We start from the raw sequence: 22,309 nt of genomic DNA on the forward strand, positions 1-22,309 counted from the left end.
TCAATTTATAATCGGTAGTCATGCTTTTGACCTACGTATGTACCGATGTTGGCAGTAAATGGGATAGTTATGAATAGCTTGTAGAGTACAGAATGAACATGGTAAATTAAGTAAATTTCAAGTTCACTTTGACTCACTAAGCAGAAGGACAATATAAAAAAAGGAATATCTCGCTATCAACGACGGAAAAAAAATGAACTTATCTTCTGTTCAGAGTGTTTTCATCTGTTTGAATCAATGATTTTTTTTTCATTTTGCCCTTTAGCTCACGTCAACGAAGATGGGAGAGCTTATGGGATACTGTCGGCGTTCCAGATTAAGGTTTTTTATGCAGTTTTCTTTTCAAGTACTTCTGTGCCCAGCATTGGTCAGACATGCATTGAAGATGCTTCAGGTGTGTTTCATTGTACTAGTCAAGGTTTCAAACGCTGCAATTTCAGCAAAGGAATGATCAGGTTAACATTTTTGGAGCAAGTTAACATTTTTGGTGCAAGCCCTTTGTTGACCAAACTTGCATGGATGAAATATCTAAGGATGCACACAACGAGACTTGCTTTGTATGCTGGATCTGACCTAAATTTTCCGGATGTGTTTTTGATGCAGGTGTCATTTCCACGTAACAATGAGCCATATGTTGAGCAAACCTGCATGGATAAATCATCTTAAGATGCACATCAATTGACTTGCATTGGATGCTGGATCTGACATACATTTTCCAGATAATGTATCAGGTTCAATTTATGGATGCATGCCTATCACCAAAAAACTTTAAGACCTACATGTATATTAACCAAACTTGCATGGGTAATGATTCAAGGGATGAAAACTACTAGTATCAAACTTGCTTCTTATGTTGGATTTAAATTACATTTTCTTGATATGCGACTAGTTTGAAGTCTTTGAATAAGTCTATTCCCAAGTAACTGCAAGCTCTATCAGATCAAGATTGCATAAATTTTGCATTTTGGGATGTAAACTTCTAGATTGTTAAATTAATGTAGGACTTTGCCTTACTTAAAGAAAACATTCTCTGTAATCTCTGATTGCCTATGTTTTTTTTTTTTGTTGTTTTACATATACAGTCATTGGAATGTGGGGTTAATTGCATTTGTGTTCTGTTATATGTCTATAAAGTTTGAGAATATCGTTGGAGAGAATGAGAAAGACAATGACAGTCAGAATTCCGCCTCCTAGAACGTTGCCCATGACACGTGACGACATTCGAGGATCTTCTGCTGAAATCTTCTGGCGGATTCTACTGGACAGTGTGGATTTAGTGACCAATAACATTGTCTTTATCCTCGCCATCTTCATCTCCTGTATCCAGGTTTGGTTGTCAGTGCCGAAGTCTCTCCAACATGTACAAGTACATACTACAAATTAAAGAAAAAAGAGTTAAGATTATATAAAACGTTCATGAAGTTTTTCTTGACAGCCTGTAAGGTAGCATGCTGTTGGATAAAGAATGATTACAAAATATTAAACTGTCATTACAAAGGATTAATAATAAAGAAAAATGATGAAATTCCTGACAAACTTGCTTTATTCTTTGCTTACAAGCAAAATCAAAACCAAGTTTGAATTTCTTAAAAATATTCTAATGACCTCCAAATTCGAATGAATAGCTCGCGTTGTCATTCTTTGACATGTCCTGCGTGTTCGGTTCGATTTCTTGTGACGTTGTGACTGAGTTATTTTTAGGAGTGATGCTAGACTTCGACGTCGTCCTAATGCGTGTTGTTGTAAATGAGTCAGGGGAAGAAGATTCGCTCACTGTGAACTGAGGTGATACCGTCTTCATTGTTTGAGTTTGTGGGGCAGAATTATGTTGTCTTGTAGAGCTCGACAACAGTGTAATATCCGTTGTGTTTTGCAGAGTTTCTGTTTGAAATGTTGATTGAGACTGAGTGGTAAATTCAGCTGTGTACCCTTCAAAAAGAAAAAAAGGAAAATATTTTAATATTTTGTTTGTTTGCGGCAATAATTTTAAAGCAGAAGTTATCATCAATATCTTATTAAATTTCATTATTGTAAAAATATATTACATGTAAGAATTGTTGAAATAAAATTAAACTGTTTCAAATCGTCATAAAACCTCAGTTTAATTTTTTAATAGTAACAATAATTTACTGTTGCAAAAAAATGAACTCTACATGTACATGTATGATAAATGATAATTAACTGTTATCAATTTTATACGTGAGAACTTTTTTTTCGAATTATTACGTGAGATAGCGTGCTTGCGAAAGTTTCATTCTCGCTTATATTTGTATTTCTTTAGATTATCGACTCAAATCGTGAAAACTTTGTCTTGCTAATAAATAGTTAATGACTATCTCGCGAATATAAGGTGCCGCGAAAATTAAATGACCTTCAGTATTGTATTTTTTGTTTCGCTATAATCTTAAATGTATTACCGAATGTTTTGGAGCACAGAGCCTGAAATAAGTTGTAACAGTTCAAGTCCCACCATGTTCCGAGAAGGAAAGCAACACAGTCTGCCTCTGGTTGGAGGACACCAGTAGGTGGTCCAAAGTTCCCCCACTGTAGATATTTTTGCTTCTTATTCCTCATGTTAACGAACTCACCTTCCTGTATCGTGTCGTGAACCCCAATCCATCTGTTTTCCGGGTCAATTCTCAAGCTAAAATGATGTATTGATGGTGATTGAGAAATGTCAGGGAGGAAACTGCAAATAATCGTATTTTTTCGTCCTCTACTTCATGACCACTTTTCAAAATCAAAATAATTCTATTATTTTTAAAATAAAAAATAGGGGTTCCAACGTATAGCGACTTTACGACTATCAGCTGAATGGACCGATTATTCAATGTTGAAACGATGTATATGGAGATATAAACGAACAGTGTTCAAGCTCGAAAGTCCATAAAACAATACAAAATTGGAGCAGGCAACACGGACCTCCAAAACATCAGAGGTGGGATCAGGTGCCACGGATGAGTGAGAATCCCCTACCGACGGTCACACCTGCCATGTGCTCCTTGTCATGATCGGGAAATAGCGGAAAAATACGTCGTCAATACAGTGTGTAAGTAATGGCCTAACAATTACTATGAAATGCACCACTCAGCATTTGACTCAACGGCATTGGAATACGAAAATGCAAGAAACGAGTAATTACGAGATGGAAATATCATCTAAAATTATTTAAACTGGAGATGATAATAACAAGATAACTCATTAAATATATGGAGATAAAGGACAATATTCAAACTAAAAAATCCATTAACAGTACAAATTTTGAAGCATTTAAAAGCAAACACGGGCCTCTAAAACATAGAGGCGGGATCAGTTGCCATGGAAGAGAGAGAGAGAGAGCATCCACTACAGACCGGTCACACCCGCCTTGTGCTCCTTGTCATGATCAGGTAAACTAAAAATCCTTACACATATCAATGTGAAAATAATAGTCTAAAATTGACATGAAAAACATCATTTAGCATTCCACTTAATTGGAAGTTGACAAAGTCATTGTATCGACCATAGAACTTGCGAAATGATGGTTATAATTTTTGTTAAAGTATTGGCAGATCCAGAAGTTTTCTAACGGGGGCGATTTCAAAGATTGTTTCTTTACAATTGATAAATGATTACTCTTATAGACACTAAATTTTAAACTTAGAACAATTTAATGTTTAAAAGGATTGTTGCAGATAAATTTTCTCTTACAATTCTAATGCTAAATGAATAGCATCATTAGTTTCTTCATCAGGAATCTCAGCTAAATGTCCGCCATTAATAGCGCATTCATTTTCTCCAGAATCAAAGTTTAGGTACTTTGGTGAACACCAGTACATTCTCCCTCCGTATGTCATATTGAATGTTGAACAGGCTTCACCTTAAAAAATAAAAATCTAAAATTCATAAAGATAACTTAAGGAAGCTCTAAACCTTGCAGCCTGGAGAGCTCTACTCGTAGGGTAGTTTTATGCAGCTAGAGTGATCTGCCCTAAGAAGGCGAATAAGAGAATATTTTTTTCAATAACTGGAACCAATGCAAAAGGTTAAAAAGAGAGAAACATGAACACCGCTTTCGTTTCCCTGTTTTACCATACTTAGACTGGTAAGCAGAATTTGAATGTGGGGAGGGCAGTCAGAAGAAATATTTCCAACTTATCTAAAAATCCGAAAAAAGTGCTCATACGGTTCGAGTACATTGTAACTTAAAAAGTGTAGTGATTTGGGGATAAGGACAACTGATTTTTCAATGAACAATCACTAGTATTTTTCAACAGTAAACTAAAAGGGGAGGCGCAAGAACACTCCTTCTCTATTACTTCATAGGGTATATCTATAGCTTAAAGCTCACATTTCCAAAAAGTTTTAATTGGGCACACTTGTGCAATATTTATCAGGCTTTAACCAAAAGATCTTTTTAAAAAATTCATTCCTTGTGATCTTGCTTGAAACAAAACTTGAAATAAAACAATTTTAAGCATAAAAAGCACAAGAAGTGAACTAAATATTTAGGACTTTTCAGATCTGCGAAGATCTGATATGATTCTTCTTTTTCAAATTTTTTGTAATACCCAAATAAAAATTCGGTCTGTCAAAAATACGTTTTATAGCATATTCCAAGATTATTATGATTATCTATTTTTTACTTATAAAATATTTAAAAGCCCCCGTTTGGTGCAGTGTTTAGAGCCTTTGAATTGCTTGAACCGCGAGGTTAGAAGATGCGTGTTACCTCGCAGACTTGAATTCATTGTAAAATAATTAGACCAGTCCGTTGGCTGAGACTGTATTGACCGAGATTCCACAATGCTCAACAGCTGTGCTGAGTGCCGAGGACTGATCTAAAATTTGCAGCCCTTCACTGACAATTGGATCTGTTGCGTCTCGTCTCAATACACAAAATTCTCAAAGGGGCCTTAAATAAAACAAACTTACTGGATTTTTTCATTTTTTTTTGCTAACTGTCTAGCAATGGTACTAAAAGCAAAGAAATCTTACAAGGCACTTGTAATTATTATGTTTATATATTCAATAAAAAAAAAGATCTTTTATGATGTGTGGTTTGATGAAAACAGAAAAGAATTTGGCTTAAAAATGATATCCAACTATAAACCAATTTTGAGAATTTTTACCACAAATTTAAAGCAAACCTTTATCACGTTTTGCACTGTTTATATATTATGAAAATCAAACATAACTGATTTGATCAAATTCATGCAACAACCCCTTGGACGTCAACACAGTTGACAGTGAATTGTGTTAAAATGTCATGTCGCACAAGAAGCGTTAAAACAACACGTTACCTTTATATTGAAATTCCAAGAAACTCAACAAGACAAAAAGTAAAATTACATCCATAACCTTTCAGGTCTCAAAGTGTTCTGAAATTCCGATGAGATTTAATTCCTTTTTGCTCTCCGTTTTGTCATATATGACTTATAAGCCGAAAGTTTAATGAGGAGAGAAAGTCTGTAATGATCTCAAAGTACAGGAACGGAAGACAACATTAAAAGTCGCTAAGATTATAGATTTAACAAGACTTCAAATAAACTGTCTTTTGTCGGCACAAAAATTCATTTATTTATTTAATGAACCTTTCTGCAATATCCTCATAAAGATAATCATGTGCTTTTTGACCGATTGGCCTCTCTCTCTCTCTCTCTCTCTCTCTCTCTCTCTCTCTGGAACATAGCAGAGATAAAACAAAACAATCTGTTTTAGAAGAATGTTTTATTCGTCAAATTTACTTAGAAGCATTATAAAATATATGATAAAAATAAATCTGATAGAGGTGAAACGTATGTTTTAAGATTGACCGAATGTATAAAATTAGTTTTCATTCCACTCGATAATTTACCATGATGTAGAAATATAACCATATATGTGCAATTTCACAAGCATTTTGCTTATAATTCATAAACAAATCCACAGCATTCAAAACACCGTAAGCCGGACAGGGGGTCAAATGGTTAAAGTATGCGATTTATTTTGACGTCAAAAACGTTGAATACTCTGGAAAAGCAAGGTCGTAAGCGAATATCAAAATTCACGCTTACAGTCAGCATAAGCATTTGCGATATAGTCTCAAACCTGAAACGATTTTCATAAAACGCTAACGCACGTTACTACATTTGCTCGCGCACCCCGTTGCAATCATGGGACTAAATATCTGTAAAAAATAAAAAAGGATACAATGCTAAAATATCAGTTACTTACAGACGGGCTTCAAATTATACTTTACATTAGCTTTTCGTAATATGTTTATAAAGTTTGAGAATATCGATAGAGATAATGAGTAAGACAATGACAGTCAGAACTCCGCCACCTAGAACGTTCCCCATGACACGTGACGTCATTCGAGGATCGTCTGCTGAAATCTTCTGGCGGATTCTACTGGAAAGTGTTGATTTAGCGACCAATAACATTGTCTTTATCCTCGCTATCTTCATCTCCTGTATCCAGGTTTGGTTGTCAGTGCCGAAGTCTCTCCTACATGTACAAGTACATACTACAAATTAAAGAAAAAAGTTTAGATTATATAAAACATTCATGAAGTTTTTCTTGACAGCCTATAAGGTAGCATGCTGTTGGATAAAGAATGAATACAGAATATTAAACTTGTCATTTCAAAGGATTAATGATAAAGAAAAATGATGAAATTCCTGACGTATTTGCTTTATAATTTGCTTACATTTTACCAAAAGCAAAACCAAAATTTAGATTTCTTAAATGGTTCTAATGACCTCCAAATTCGAATACAAGGCTCGTATTCTCATTCTTTGACATGTCTTGCGTGTTTGGTTCGATTTCTTGTGACGTTGTGACTGAGTTATTTTTAGGAGTAATGCTAGACTTCGACGTCGTCCTAATGTTTGTTGTTGTAAATGAGTCCGGGGAAGAAGATTCGCTCACTGTGAACTGAGGTGATGTCGTCATCATTGTTTGTGGTTGTGGGACAGAAATATGTTGTTTTGTAGAGCTCGACAACAGTGTAATATCCGTTGTGTTCTGCAGAGTTTCTGTTCGAAATGATGATTGAGACTGAGTGGTGAATTCAGATGTGTACCCTTCAAAAATGAAAAAAGAAAAATGATGAAAATTTATTAATTTTTTTGTTTCTTCGCGGAAAGTAATTTTAACGCAGAAGTCTTAAGCTATAGTTTATCAAATTTCAATTTTGAATAATAATAAAAATTTTGTATGTTAGAATTGATAAAAATAAAATGATAACTATTTCAAATAATTTATTATATTAAAACATGATTTAAATTACTCTAGTAAAAATAACAAAATTGTGTGATAAATTATAATTAGCTATTGTAGTTTTCGTTTGGCAATGATTTGAAATTTATTACCTAATGTTTTTGAACACAGAGCCTGAAATGAGTTGTAACAGTAATAGTCCCACCATGTCCCTAGAAAGAAGGCAACACAGTCTGCCGCTGAATAGGTGGGGCCAGTAGGGGGTCCAAAACTCCCCCACTGTAAATAAGCCTGCTTCTTATTCCTCATGTTAACGAACTCACCCTCGCGTATCCTGTCGTGGACCCCAATCCATCTGTATTCTGGGGGTATTCTCAAGCTAAAAATGATGTATTGATGGTCATTATTAAATTTCTTATACACACCAGGGCAGAACTGCAAATAATAGTGTATTTTTGCCTCCTTCTTCAGGAACACCTTTTAAATTCAAAATCATAATATTCTATTAATTTAAAAATTAAAAATGAGAGGTCAACAATCTTACAATTCTAACTCTAAATATATAGCATCATTGGTTTCTTCATCAGGAATATCAGCTAAATGGCCACCACTAATAGCGCATTCATTTTCTGCAGAATCAAAGTTTAGGTATTTAGGTGAACACCAGTAAACTCTTTCTCCATAAGTCATATTGAATGTTGAACAGGCTTCACCTAAAAAAATAAAAATCTAGAATTCATAAAGATAACTGAAGGAAGCTCTAAATCTTGCACCCTAGAGAGCTCTACTTGTAGGGTAGTTTTATGCAGTTAGAGTAATCTGCCCTTAGAGGTTAGATTTATTAAAATTGTTATTTACATTTAATTTCACGATTAGTAAAAGATAAAAATATTTTTAGCATTAAACAAGACCAGGAATATGTAATTGAATTCATTATTTTCATTAATTTCCCAAATATAAGTAAACATCAGTGATTTCTGCTCGCAAAGAGTCCATTTTTTTAAACATATTTCCTGCAGAAATAAGGCAGGTACCCTATGTTAAGAATGAATGAAGTCTCAATATGCAATGTTTATGTGATATATTTTTCTCCAAGTCCAAAAAGCAGTCTCTGTTAGTGGTTAGAGCTTCCTTAAGAAGCAAATAAGAGGATACCTTTTTTTTTCAATAACTGAATCAGAGGGTTAAAAAGAGGGAAACATGCACACAACTTTCATTTTCTTGTTTTAACGTACTAAGACTGGTAACCAAAATTTGAAAATCGGGAGGGACAGTCAGAAGAAACATCTGCAATTTACCTAAATATCTCTAAAATCGAAAAATTCCTTTATCAGTCGGGGCCGATGAATGTTAAGTTTTCATTTTTCCCACATACATTTCATCTTAAATATCAAATTCATTAAAGTATAATACGTTTCGAGTATAATGCAACTGAAAAGTGGAGTGACTGGGGGTGAGTACGGCAAAATTGCGTATAAAAAATTTGAAACAATGCGTTACCTTTATATTGAAATTCCGAAAAACCCAGCACGACAAGAAACAAAATCACATCCATAACATTTCAGGTCTAGAAGTGTTCTGAAATCCCGATGAGATTTAATTCATTTTTCCCCTTTTATGGTCATACAAAACTTATAATCCGAAAATTTAATGAGGCAGAGAAAGTATTTCATTATTCCTAAGTATAGGAACGGAAAGCAGCACAAAAAATCGCTAAGAATTAGATTATAGTTTTAGCAAAACTTCAAAATGAACTGTCTTTTGTCAGCACAAAAATTCATTTATTTATTTAATGAACCTTTCTGAAATATCCTCATAAAGATAATCATGTGGTTTTTGACCGGTTAAGCCACTGATCTTAAATGACCAATTTCTCTCTCTCTCTCTCTGGAACATAACAGAAATGAAAGAAAACCGCACGCGTCCAAAACTCGAAGTGCTGAAATTGCCGGGGAAAATGAAGGAATCCCATTTTCCTGTTAATATGCTCATCTACACATTGTATCCTAAATATTGACGAAATTCTCTGCAACGGTATATATGAGAAGTTGCGCTGACAATCTGTTCATTTCTTTATTCAGGGTATGGCCAAAAATCTAAGTTGAAAAATGCCGAAATTCCAAGAAAAATAAAGGAATCGGAATTTCCTAGCATATGCACATATACACAATGTGTCCTAAATATCTGCAAAGTTTGACTAAATTCTGTGCAGCGGTTTAAGAGGAGTTTCGCATACAAACTGTTCATATCTATATTCAAGGTATGGCCAAAAATCTAAGTGTAAAAGTGCGGAAATTCCCAGGAAAATACAGGAATCGGGATTTCCTGGTAATATGCACATTTACACAATGTGTCCTAAATAACTGTAAAGTTTGACGAAATTCTGTGCTGCGGTTTATAAGTAGTTGCGCTGACAAACTGTCCATCTCTTATTCAAGGTATGGCCAAAAATCTAAGTTGGAAAGTGCAGAAATTTCCGGAAAAAAGAAAGGAATCGGAATTTCCTAGTATATGCACATTTACACATTGTGTCTTAAATATCTGCAAAGTTTGACCAAATTCTGTGCAGCGGTTTATGAGGAGTTGTGCTGACAAACTGTTCATCTCTACATTCAAGTTATGGCCAAAAATCTAAGTGTAAAAGTGCGGAAATTCTCGGAAAAAAAGAAAGGAATCGGAATTTTCTGGTAATATACACATATACACACTGTGTCCTAAATATCTGCAAAGTTTGACGAAATTCTTTGCAGCGGTTTATGAGGAGTTGCGCTGACAAAAAAAAAAAAATATATATATAAAAAACAGGACTGACGGACGGGTCAAAAACATACCTCACGCAAATTGTTGCGTGGAGTACAATAAAATAAAAATCAATCTCTTTTAGAGGTATGCTTTATTCGTCAAATTTACTAAGAAGCATTAAAAATATATGATTGAAATAGACAAATCTTTTCAATTTAAAACTGTATTCTTGGTTTATAACTCTTAATTATTTTTTTCCAAAAATATTTCTTTAACTAGAGCAAAGCTCGTTGCAAAGCAACGAGTAGGTCTTCCGTCCTGTTTGACCGGAAGTAGCTTTCATTTTTAACAAAAATGAGAAATAACACCCAAAAAAATGCTTTGAATCCTTTAAAGCTATGTTAATTAATGCAAAAATAAGCCATTTTTTGCTACTTCCGGTTTGACCGGAAGTGACGACGACGCACGAAAAATTATTTTTCAAGCTCCCAGAGACATATGTTGCCCCAAAACTTGTCAAAAATGGCAAAAATACGCGTTTTCCGACTACTTCCGGGTTGGCCGGAAGTGACGACACTGGACGTATTTTGACGACTCCATTAGATTAAATTTGACACTTTCAACAACTTTGCTTCTTTGATGTATAACAAATTCTCAATAGTTTTTGAGATATCTGGAAAAAACTTTTGGCCCCTCTAGATCCCTTAATTAAGGGGTCAGCCCTTTTTCCGACATATCATTTGAAAGATCTTCTAATTCTGCACAAATTATGTTCTATACATTTTAACAAAATAATTTTAGTTTAGAAGATAAGAAGCAAAAAATGAGTAATTTTTTGTTCTTTTAAGCGCTCAAATTTTTGAACCCTATATAGCGCCATTTTTAATAAAGAAATCGAAAAACAAAAACCGATGTGCACAACTTCAATCCTTCTATTATCTAAAATCAGTAAAATTTCTGCTCCAGCTTTAGCCGTCTCTGAGCCTTTATCTGGAAACGAAAGCCTATAAATTTTCATTTAAAGGGAAATAACTCAAAACCGGAAGTGACTTTTTGAAATTTTATTCAGCATTCTGATAGAGTTTATAAACATTTATAACCTCTGAAAATTTGAGCGAAATCCGTTGAGAAATGAGTGAGATATGAAGCCTCAAAGTTGGCGTCTAGGAAGTAGAAGAAAAAAAAAAGAATAATAATCTTTACCAACAGAATCAGTAGAAGGTCTTCCGTTGGAAACGGAAGACCTTAAAAATAAAATCTAAATGAAGTCATTGTTCTGCATTAGTCTTTTATTAATTCACAGAGTACCCGGCCGGGCACTAAATGATTAGAAAAATTGCTTTTACAATGAAAAGCGTATGCCTCTCTTTTTTGCTATCTCAGTTTTCAAGGCAACTATATTATTTCATAACCGTGAAGCTTAAAAAAAAGTTTTCACACGCCAGATGCAAGTACTCCCGTCAAAAAATATATAATTATTTATCGAGGTTTCGAGGTGAAACATATGTTTTAAGATTGACTGATTCTATAAAATTAGGTTACATTAATTCCACTCGATAATGTATCACTCACGTAGGGATATAACTAGATATTTGCACATGCATTTTGCTTATAACGCATAAAGAAATCTACAGCATTCAAATCACCCAAAGGCGGACAGGGGTCAACAGGTTAAAGTATGCGTTTTATTTTGACATCACAATCGTTGAATTCCATGGAAGAGCAGTATCTTAAGCGAATATAAAATCAAATTCATGCTTTGTGGCAACGCACTTTGAAAAAATTACGCACTTTAAAAAAAATTTTCAAAGTGCGTTAAATAGGGGACACACTCAACTCACTTTGTAAAATTTTTTCAAAGTGCGTTAAGAGTGTACATCAACATTTTTTTTCCATGGTGACATTTAACGCACTTTGAAAAAAGATGTATAAAACAAAAATCCTAGACTCAGATTTTAGGGACTGATTTGAAATCAATTTGTAATAATTATATCTTTCGAAAAACTTTTTAATTTACATATATTGATTTACCCTCATTGAGAGCAAGGAGAAGACGAGTAGAAGGTGTTTTAGCCAGACTCTTAATTTTCTTATACATTGTACATAGCCGTCGGTAGCAAATTGAAAGTGCCCTCCCAAGGAAAGCCCCAATTTTCCATGCTTATATTGTATATCTTTGCAAAACATTTGTGTACCTAACCCCCCCCCCCCCTCCGGATACGATGCCTACGCTACGACCAACTATATGTATTTGCACAACTGGTATGACGTTGAAAGTTTCATGAAATGCATGCAAACTTCAAAAATCTAAGTACAGTAAAACATTTAAGAGAGAAAGAATTTTCAAAATATGGAAAAATCAAAACTGCTCACTTTCACATCCTTAAGTGACGTTATCACCGAAAAGTTATCCAACAGGTTCAATTATTTATCATACCTAAAATTTGCAAAAATATTGACCAAGTCATACAGATTTTTTTTAAAGTGCGTTAATATGGTCGATATTAACGCACTTTGAAAAGAAATTTTAATTTTTCAAAGTACGATGATTTAGTCCCAAATTTAACACACTTTGAAATTTTTTTTCAAAGTGCGTTGTAACAACGCTTACAGTCAGCATAAGTAGTTGCGATAAAGTCATTACTGAAACGATTTTCGTAACATTTAAACTATCTTTCAAAAATATAACGATACAAGACTAAAATATCAGTGAAGGGCTGCAAATTATACTTTACATTAGCTTTTCGCAATATGTCTATAAAGTTTGAGAATATCGTTAGAGACAACAAGAAAGACAATGGCAGTCAGAACTCCTCCACCTAGAACGTTCCCCATGACACGTGACGTCATGCGAGGATCGTCTGCCGAGACCTTCTGGCGAATTCTACTGGAAAGTGTGGATTTAGCGACCAATAACATCGTCTTTATCCTCGCTATCTTCATCTCCTGTATCCAGGTTTGGTTGTCAGTGCCGATGTCTTTTCTGCATGCACAAGTACATCCTGCTAATCAAAGCATTATTCACTTAATCTTTTTCTTGACAACCTGTAAGTAAGCAAACTGTGGGATAAAATTTGTACACAAAAAGACTTGTCATAACAAAAAATAAACAACAAAGGAACAATGTTTGATTTCTTTGAAGCAATTACTAAATCTTTATTTGCTTACATTAAGTACTTAAACCAAAAGCAAAATTTCTTAATTCTTATAATGACCTCCAAATTCGAATACGTAGGTTTTACTCTCGTTCATTGACATTTCTTGCGTGTTTGGTTTGATTTCTTGTGACTGAATTATTTTCAGGAGGGATGCTAGACTGCGAATTCACCCTTACATTTGTTGTTATAAATGCGTTGGAGTATGTTTTATCGTTCTTCGTGCAATGAAGAGAAACAGCTTTATTTACAATTACTTAACAATTTATTGCCTCTGCTGGGGATCGAACCCGGGACCTCTGGCTTGCCAGTCCAGTGCTCTACCGATTGAGCTAGAGGGTTAACCCACTAGCCCAAGCTAGTAGGATGCCATGTATTTTACTTTACCACATGCAGCTTTAGTTTCTTGGTCAAAAATCTTATTTCCGGAAGAGGTCGACAACGGTGTCACGTTAACTTCCGTTGAGTGTCGCAGAGTTTCTGTTTGAGGAATGGATTGAAGCTGAGTGATGAGCTTAGTTGTGTACCCTTTTTAAAGAAAAGAGATTAAAAAAAATTAAAGGTTTTAAGAGAAAGGATTTTTTTTAAAGATGTAAGTGCCAATAAATCATAACAAATTTCATTATTAGGGCTTTCCACCTTTCTGTGGAAAGACCTATTGATTTTCTTCTGTTTATTATTATTAGGTCTTTCCACCTTTCTGTGGAAAGACCTCTTGAAATGCTTATGTTTTTTATTCTTTTTCTGCCGGACTTTTGAAACCGCAAGACTTATCGGAAAACCTTATAGTTCATGATATTGGATATTTAAAGTTATTCCGAAAAACGACCCAAGAAGTTTGAACTTTGACCCCTTTCGAAGTTATCGCCCTTTACGCAAGAAATGCTTGTTATCGCTACTCCTCCGAAACCGAAAACCGTATTGGTATGAAACCTTCACCAATGTTTTTGACTACTTGAGAGGATCTTTCAATCTATTCATTGCGAAAGGATCCATAGACCCCTAATATGAGTTATTGCCCCTGAAAATTTTTGAATTTTACAAATAATTAAAAATTTTCAAAACGAGAAGTCGTTAAGACATGGGACCAACTGCATATGATTTATTGACCTTTGACCTCAAAATTTATGTAAAGGTCAAAGGTCAAGGTCATTCCAAAAATGAGAAATTAAGCTATTTTAATCTCTTTCAACTTATATTTTCTGTCTGTGCATCATTAAAATGCACTTTTAAAACTTTTTCAAAGATTTCACTCTTGTCCCCTAAGATTAACCCTTTTAAAAGTTATATCCCCTTGTGTGAAAAATCTTGTTATCGCTACTCCTCCGAAACTGTAGACCGTAGAGACACCAAACCTTCACTAATGTCTTAAGGGACTTAAGGCCTAACTTCACTGTATAAGTTCAAGAGGATCTGATGACCCTTATGTGAGTTATTGCCCTTTAACTTCTTTGTACTTACTATATTAGACCTTATAACTTGAAAACTATAAGTCATAGAAGCATGGGGTCAATTGCATTATGACCCATGACCTTTGACCTTGAATATTTTTTCAAGGTCAAAGGTCAAGGTCATTTCAATTTTTTTTTAAATTTTCATTTTTTCTATGCTTTAAGACAATTCTGGTTTCTTTTTCATGGAAATTAATTTTAAGGAGTCAAATATAAAAATTTGAAATTCAAAGAAGGTGGAAAGACCTCTTATTGTTCTGTGAACAATAAGTCTCCTAGTTCTTATTATTATTTTTCTTCCGCTGATTTTTTGTTTCGACATTTATCGAAGAAACTTTTTGTTCGTCGTAAAGGTCATTAAAAGTTAGGAACAAATTTGACCCAACGCGTATGAATTATGACGGCTTTCGAAGTTATTGCCCCTTTCGCAAGAAATGCTTGTTATCGCTACTCCTTTGAAACCGTAAACCGTAGAGGTATGAAACCTTCACCAATGTCTTGGATTAATTGAGAGGACTCTGGAATCTATTCATTGCAAAAGTATTCGGTGACTCCTTCAATGAGTTATTGCCCCTGAAAGTCTTAAAGCTGACAAGAAAAATTAAAAACTTTTAAAGGAAAAGTGGTAAAGATATGGGACCAAATGCATGAGATCTTATGACCTTTGACCTTGAAAAGTAGGACAAGGTCAAAGGTCAAGGTCATTGGAAAACTAGAGTATTGATCAATTTAAGCTTAAATTCCAAATGACCTTGACCTTTGAGCTTGAAATTTAACATTGACCTTGACCTCTGACCTTGACCCTTACTCAGAAGGTAATAAAGAACTTTTCATGTCCTTTATCTAGATTCAGCCTCAAGTATTAATCTCGAGTTTAACTCTCTCTTCTCTTGTTTGGGGGGGTGACCTTGACCTTTGACCTTGATAAATGACCTTGACCTTTGACCCCATTGACCCAAAGGTCACAATCTAGCTAAAGGTCGTGGAGTAATTTACAACAATCACTCTAACAAATGCTTATGACCCCCCCCCCCCTTGTAAAAAAAAAAAATAAAATCAACACCAACTTAGAGAAAATGTCTACAAGTCAAACGAAACGAAATATCGACATATAATTCATAATAAAAGGAAGAAGAGACCTGAAAGAAAGTGTCCTGAGAGTTTTAAGGTGAGTCTCTAAAGTACAATGAAATTCTAGTGAATATCGGCAAAATCTGCATTTTTTTTCTGTCTGAAATTAAGTTACTGCTGAGCATAAAAATTAATTAAAGCTTGCATTGGCTTTTTCTGCAATTATTGTTAATATCATTCGATTCTCCTGCTCTATTACGACATTTTAATACCAAGTATTCTAGCTTTCTTAGGTGTATGGAATTTATTTTAATTTTATTTAGATTTAAATATGAATCGGCTGAAACTCGGAAATAGCGATTTTTCATATAAAATAAATTTGCACGCTCTCCGTGACACCGTCTTCTGCATGAAATGCATGTTTCAAGTTTAATTTATGCTCATAACTATGAATTCAATGCTAATAGAGATGATAATTCATTCTAACCTATGAGTTCGCCATTTCTGTCAAAACAAACGCGCCTATATTTTCACAAATTGTAAACACAGTGCCGACACGGAAGTTCGAATGTATCATAAGCTCTGTATGATTAACTCAATCTATTCAAACTACAAACAAACTCAAATGATTTTTTTTAATAGGAAATCTCCATTTTCATTATCCACCAATCGTTTTTCTCAGAACTATTCATTATTCCTCTCTATGTTCCATAACAAACAAATAAATACACGTGTTTCTGTACTATTTTTATTTAAATCCACGTGCTTTCAATTCTTCTTTTTTCTTCACTCTTAGTTTACGGAAAACAATGTCATCGGAGCCTGTGGTATAGTGCGTAGAGCGCTCGCCTGGCAATCTGATGGCTGAGGGTCAACGGTTCGAATCCTGCTGGCAGCACTTATTGATTTTTTATGTTCCCCAAACGAAGTTGGGGAACATATTGTTTTTACTCTGTTTCTTATTATTATTATTATGTTCCCCAAACGGAGTTTGGGAACATATTGTTTTTACTCTGTTTCTTATTATTATTATTATTTTTTTTCTTATTTCTTCTCCGGTACTTTTTTTGTCCGCGAGTGTTCTCAGAAACTGTTCACCCAACTGACCTAAAACCTTTTTAGGGTTAATAGGTGTGTAGTGTAGGTGTGCGGAACGAAGGTCATTTTGCGCGCATACGCCTGCACGTGCGTGCGCGTGAAATGAGTGAATTGACTGATATACTTAATATAGCTATAACTTTTACATTTTTTAATGAAATGATTTGAAACTCATTATATAAAGATATATTAATACTGTAGATAATGTGACACTGTCAAATTAGCACGAACTCACGCGCATGCACGTGCGCTTCGCTCTGATTGGCTGAAACAAAAACCTCAATATCTTTTCTGTTTTTTGACAAAATGCTATGAAATTTAACACATAGGCATACTTTAGGATGAACTACAATATGATATATAACAATTGTCATGTTAACACGTGCATGCACGTGCGCTGCAATCTGATTGGCTAAAACTTTAAATGGCTATAACTCCCTTGTTTTTCAACCAAACAGAATGGAATTCGGAACATAGATAGATATAATAGAATTCTACAAGAAGGTATGGTCACCATGCACATTCATACGCGTGCTTGTACGTGCGCTGCAATCTGATTGGCTGAAACTTTAAATAGCTATAACTCCCTTAGTTTTCAACCAAACAGGATGAGATTTGGAACATAGATAGATATAATGGACTTCTTTAAGAAGGTATGATCACCATGCACATCCATACACGTGCGTGAACGTACGCTGCAATCTGATTGGCTGAAACTTTAATCAGCTATAACTCCCTTGGTTTTCAACCAAACTGAGTTGGAGTTAGAACATAGATAGATGTAATGGACTTTTACAAGTAGGTATGTCACCATGCTCATGTATGCACGTGCGTGCACGTGGAATGAGTAAAATCAAAAATACACTTGAATGAGCATATTTTTTAATACTTTTGGATTAAATATTTTAATATTTAGTATATTGAAGTATATAGATTGTGTAGATAAGATGATATGGTCATTACGCACACGCATTCACATGCGCACGCGTGCAATGCTAAAATTTGAATGAACTTGGTACCCTTCTGGGTAAACGTTGTTAAAGTCTCAAATGCATAAAGTTTGTCCTATTTAATGAAACTAACAGGGAATATGGCACCAAAAGGGAGATGGGGAGCGTTTGGGGAACATCTGTAACGGTCCCCGTTACAATTAGCACTAGTTCTTATTATTATTATTATTTTTCTTCCTGGGAAAATTTTGTCCGCGAGTGATCTTGTAAACTACACATCCGACTTAGGTGAAACCTTTTTAGGGTAAGTAGGCATGTTATGTAGATTTGCGGAATCAAGGTCATTTTGCGCGCACGTGCTTGCAAGAGCGCGCACGTGCAAAACTTAAAATGACCAATATAAAATGGATATAACCATAACTTTTCTATTTTGTGACGAAATGTTTTGAAACTTATAATGTAAGGATATATTAGTAGTAAGCACAAGATGACATGGTCAAAATAGCAAGATCGCACGCGCATGCACGTGCGCTTCGCTCTGATTGGCTGAAACTAAAGTTTCAATATCTTTTTTGTTTTTTGATAAAATCATTTGAAATTTTGAACATAGTCTTATATTAGGGAGATCTACAGCCTGTATTATAAGATTTATCATGAAAGCATGTGCATGCACATGTGATTGCAAGAGCTCGCACGTGCAACACAAGAAATGTCCAATATAATTGATACAGACGTAACTACTTAAATTATTGATGAAATGCTTTGAAACTCATATTATAAGTATATATTAGAAGAATAGACAAAATGACATGGTCAAAAAATTAAGATCTCACGCGCATGCACGTGCGCTTCGCTCTGATTGGCTGAAACTAAAGTCTCAATATCTTTCTTGTTTCTTGTCATAATCCTTTGAAATTTTGAACATAGACCTACATTATGAAGATCTACAGCAAGATGTATAAGAATTTTCATGAAAGCATGCGCATGCCCGTGTGCTGCAATCTGATTGGCTGAAACTTCAAATGGCTATATCACCTTTGTTTTTTGACGAAATGCTTTGAAATTTAAAACATTGTCATGCATTAGGATATCCTACAATATGATATAGAAAAAAAATCATGAAATCACGCGTATGCACGTGCGCTGCAATCTGATTGGCTTAAACTTGAAATGGCTATAACTCCCTTGTTTTGCAACCAAATAAGATGGGATTTAGAACATAGACAAACACAATGGACTACTACAAGATGGTATGGTCATCATACACATGCATGCACGTGCGTGGACATGCGCTTTGCTCTGATTGGCTTATACAAAAATCACAATATCTTTTTCGATTTTTGACGAAATGCTATGAAATTTTAAACATAGGCATGCATTAAGATATCCTACAATATGATACATAACAATTTTCATTAATACATGCGCATGCACGTGCGCTGCAATTTGATTGGCTTAAACTTTAAATGGCTGTAACTCCCTTGTTTTTCAACCAAACAGGATGGGATTTGGACCATAAGCAGACATAATAAACTCCTATAAGAAGGTATAGTCATCATGCACATGTATGCACGTGCGTGCACGTGAAATTAGTAAAATTAAAAATACACATGAATGAGCGTATTTTTTAAATGCTTTTGGATTAAATGCTTCAATATTTAGTGAATCAAGATTTCTAAATAGTGTAGACAAGATGATATCGTCATTACGCTTACGGATTCACATGCGCACGCGTGCTATGCTAAAATTTGAATATACTTGGTATACTTCTGGAAAAACGTTGTCAAAGTCTTAAATGCATATACTTTGCCTTATTTAATGAAGCTTACAGGGAATATGGCACAAAAAGGGAGTTGGGGAGCGTTTGGGGAACATCTGTAACGGTTCCCGTTACAATTAGCACTAGTTTTTTTTTTTTTTTTTTTTTTATAACAATTCAAATTACTTGGAAACATTAAAAAAAAAGAAGAAGAAGAAGGTGGAAAGACCTTCTAATTGTTCAGTGAACAATTAGTCTACTAGTTGTTATACGATTGTGCTTGTAAGAATTGAAGAAAATAAAATGAAAAGATTTATACTTATACATTGTAGTATAAAAACATTGTAATACGAGGGGCATTTCAAAAGTTCTGGCAACTGTTTAATAAAAGATTAACCGTTTTACGGAAATTATTAAGTTTGACATCATTGGAAAGATCAGAAAAATATACACATATTGTGATGTCACTTTATAATTTTTATGACGTAATAACTCCGAAAATGACGTCAGAATATAGAATGTTTAGCATACTGAAAAGTCGCGTTTTTATCTGCATGAGACGATCGTAAAAGTTCTGTCAAAGGCTTATTTGAAAAAATATTTCAAAGAAAATTTGAATTTGCAAAGAGGTGGAGTAGGACTATGATACTGTTTATCAGCAATTCCATTATTCATTGTATGGTTTGTTTACGAGCACTGTTTACGTCCAGTTATGTTATCATAGGCATTCATTTAAGATTTTTATTTACATGATATGGCTGAATTTTTGGTTTTTTATATAGCTCTCCATTGTTTGAAATAAAACATGATCTGTAGTAAACTGAAGTATATTAATGCAGTTTTAATCAAATATATTTTAAGTAACAGGACTCTTACCGTTTACGAATAAAATGAACTAAATCTTGTCCCCGACTTGATTCTGTGCGTATTTTTTTCATATAAATTCAACTTCGGCGCCCCAAAACTCACCACTGCTTTTGACTTTTGAATCCAAAAAATGAATATATTTTACTCAGACATGTAAAGTCTTATTTCTTTTCCTTGCATTAAAATTTGCGGATATGTGGAGGTACGGTGGGGTTACAACTGCGCTGCCGCCATTTTGGATTTAACGAGAAAATATAGGGCACACTAAACTTAACTGCTCTTGAGCCTTCATCGATACAACAATTCTGGTTAAAACACCTGACGAATTTATGCCATCGAATTTTGTAACACAATCGCCTATCTTTCTTTGATTGTCAACTTTGTCTTTTTCTCATATTTAGGTCTCTTTCACGCAAAAGTTTGAGCGAGATTCGATAAAATCATGCTAATTTTGACACTCGCTAAAACCAATTCAGAACAAGAAGATCTCCAAAATAAAATGCCATATGATAGATTGTAGTCTATGTAAACATTCCACCAACTGGTATTTGCATCCGTTTTCTTGCGTCCGAGTAATGAGTAAAAGTTGCCTAGAAAATTTTAATTTGATCAAATTGTGTCTTTTGTTACGTCATTTTTATGGTCAGTATGCTAAACATTCTATATTCTGACGTCATTTTTGGAGTTATTACGTCATAAAAATTATAAAGTGACGTCACAATATGTGTATATTTTTCTGATCTTTCCAATGATGTCAAACTTAATAATTTCCGTAAAACGGTTAATCTTTTATTAAACAGTTGCCAGAACTTTTGAAATGCCCCCCCGTATCATTTCAGTAATCACCTTAATTTGCAGAAGAAAAACCCGATACTACACAAAAAATATAGTGCATTATCTTTTGCAATAATTTTCAATATCTTATCCAATGTAAAAAAAAAATGAATCCCGACACTACAATAAAATATAATGCACTACTGTATACAGGGTTATTTTCGCCCCGTGTTATTTTCGCCCTTTCACACTTGCAAACAATTTTGCCCCGTTTTAAATTCGCCCAGTCATAGTTTTGTATAAGAAATTATACTGTATTATTCGAGTTTTAAATTCGCCCAAATGAGGATAGGGCGAAAGGGGCGAAAATAAAAAGGGGCGAAAATTTCCCTGTATACAGTATTTGTTTGACAATATTTTTAAACATACATGTATTACCTTATGTTTTTGAACACAGAGCCTGAAATGAGTTGTAACAGTAAATGTCCTTCCATGTTCCTTGAGAGATGACAACACAGTCAGCATCTTGCTGGAAGAGACTAGTAGGTAGCCCAAAGCTACCCCATTGTAGATATTTCTGTTTCTCATTTTTCATATTAACGAATTCATCCTCTATTATCCTATCGTGGACCAAAATCCATCTGTTTTCTAGAGAAATTTTGAATCTACAAAAGGGAATTGAAAAGAAAATGCCTCATTTATTTTAAATAAAAAACTAGAAATAGTTGTATAGTGTTTTCCATTGAGGTATTTTAAGCAAGAGTTATTTCCCATGGCCACCATATTGTAAGTAAGCATTCCCAAATCTTTTCACTATAGAATGTTTTGCATTGAGGTGATTTAAGAGTTATTCTCATTGGCCGCCATATCATAAATCAACTTTCCCAGACCCCTTCGTTGTTCAACCAAGCTCAATTTGTTACCAAGGTAAAGATAACGCTATTTTTCTTAAGAACATACTATTGTTAAAGTCTCTACAGTTAAATTAGATTATATTGAAGTCCCCGGAACCTAAAAAATAACTTCGCTATATCCTTAAATCGTTATATCCGTATCAGGAATTCGATAATCAATGATGATGATGACTTAAATTCATTGGTCAAAAACGAATGCGAAGTCAACACCGTTTTTATGATAACAACAGCCTATGAGCTGTATCCAATAAAAAGAGTAAACCAAAAGTCACCTTCGTATTGAAATTCAACGAAATTCATCAGGAAAAGAAGCAGGTGCTTCAAAGTCACATCCATAACATCAAAG

This window comes from Saccostrea cucullata, unplaced genomic scaffold (assembly GCF_032062105.1).
Source record: "Saccostrea cucullata isolate Sc308-1 unplaced genomic scaffold, CSIRO_AGI_Scuc_v1 ctg356, whole genome shotgun sequence".
In the NCBI taxonomy this organism is placed as follows: domain Eukaryota; kingdom Metazoa; phylum Mollusca; class Bivalvia; order Ostreida; family Ostreidae; genus Saccostrea; species Saccostrea cuccullata.